Raw genomic sequence first — 1,940 nt, 5'->3', positions numbered from 1 at the left:
GGCCCAGAAAAAATAAAAGGGGACTGGGGTGCGGTTCTGAATTAATGTTTTAGAACATGACTATTTTGCTTGACTATATTAAAGATGATCAAGTTTTCTTTGTTCATCTTTCTTATTAAAGATGATCACTGTTTTCACATTTAGGACATCATGATGCACAACACAGCATCTATAAAGAGCATGAATTCTAGAGCCACACAGTTGGGAGTTCAACTCCTGTCTCCGCCACTTTCTTTCTGTGTGGCCTTGGGCAAGTTACTTAGTCTTTCTGTGCCTCATTTTCTCATCTGTAGAGCATCTACTTCCTAGGGTTGTTATGAGGATGGAATTAAATATTTATAAAGTGCTTACAACAGGGCCTGGTACGGAGAAATGCTATGTAAGTGTTTGTTAAGCAAATAAATTTTCTCCATCACCACTTTCAGCAGAGCTGCTAAGAAGTAGCAAAAATAAGCCATTTAAGGCTTCTCTCTTCTTCCCCAGCCTAGCCTACTCTCTTGTAAGAGAGTGGCAGGATTTTTCAAATAATGTGTTATTTATTTATTTTTTGAATTGGCAAAATTTGCACATCTTACAAAATTTAAAAGATTATAAAAAGAGGTCAGCATCACCGCCAGGTCTTCCCAGAGAGCCGCTTTGGGATTTCAGCTCTTGAGAGGCAGGCGGTGCTGAGCCCGCGTCCATATGCATCTGCAAGTCAAAATGTAACATCCCTCCACCCAGGAGAAGCTCTCCAACCCCAGTAACCCCCGCATCTTCTTTGACATGGACATCGAAGGCGAGCGAGTTGGTTGAATTCTCTTAGATTTGTTTACATTGCACTCCAAACTGCAGAAAACTTTCATGAATTGTATGTAGAAGAAACAGGCATGGGGCCCATAACTGGGAAACCTCTCCATTTCAAAGGATGCCCGTGCCATCAAATTATTGACATTTATGAGTCAGGGTGCAGACTTCACAAATCAGAATGGGAGAGGTGTAGAAAGTATTTATGAAAAATTGGAAGATGAAAATTTCTATTATAAGTATGACCAGGAGGATTTATTGAGCCTGGCAAATGCAGGCTGCAATACAAATGGTTCTCAGTTCTTTATTACAACAGTTCCAATTCCTCGTTTGGATGGGAAACATGTGGTATTTGGCCAAGTAATTAAAGGAATGGGTGTGGCAAGAATTCTGGAAAATGTAGAAGTGAAAGGTGAACAACTGGCCAAATTGTGCATGATTGCAGAATGCAGAGAATTGAAGGAATTGGGGAATATTCCCAAAAGAATTGTTCTGATGACAGTCATCCAGATTTGCCCAAGGATGCAGATATAGATTTAAAAGATGTAGATAAAATATTAATAACAGAAGACTTAAAAAACATTGAAAATACTTTTTTCAAATCCCAGAACAGGGAGATGGCCACTAAAAAATATACAAAAGCTTTAAGATATGTGGAACGTTCAAAGGCCGTTAGTGTGAGAAAGCAGATAGATCAAAGCTGCAACCTGTAGCTTTAAGCTGCATGCTGAATGTTGGTGCTTGGAAATTGAAGATGTCAAATTGGCAGGGAGAAATGGAGGCTCTTGAAATAGACCCATCAAATACCAAAGCACTGTACCATTGAGCTCAAGGATGGCAAGGATTAAAAGAATATGATCAGGAATTGGCAGATCTTTAGAAAGCTCTGGAGATAGCACTAGAAGATTAAAAGCTATCCAGGCAGAATTGCTGAAAGTCAAACAAAAGATAAAGCCACAGAAAGATACAGAGAAGGCAGTGTAAGCAAAAATGTTTGCTTAATAAGGAATTCAGTTGCGGTTAAATATTATGCATTGATTGTACAAAGGCAATAAGAAAATTAAAGGGGTTTTCCTCACGCGAGCGAAGTAAGAGAAAAAATAAACATGTGGGATTACATCAAACTAAAAAGTTTTTTCACAGCAAAGGAAACC

At 38.8% G+C, this 1,940-nt stretch overlaps 1 pseudogene across 1 annotated transcript; it reads left to right on the top strand.

Annotated features, from left to right (window-relative positions):
- Positions 1–714: 714 nt before the first annotated feature.
- LOC308498922 (peptidyl-prolyl cis-trans isomerase D-like) lies at positions 715–1,696 on the top strand (annotated as a pseudogene). The gene has a single exon. The product of its transcript is annotated as a peptidyl-prolyl cis-trans isomerase D-like (transcript).
- The last annotated feature ends 244 nt before the right edge of the window (positions 1,697–1,940 follow it).

This window comes from Rhinolophus hipposideros (genome assembly GCF_964194185.1).
Source record: "Rhinolophus hipposideros genome assembly, chromosome: 1".
In the NCBI taxonomy this organism is placed as follows: Eukaryota; Metazoa; Chordata; class Mammalia; order Chiroptera; family Rhinolophidae; genus Rhinolophus; species Rhinolophus hipposideros.
This window is presented reverse-complemented; position numbering and strand designations above follow the sequence as displayed.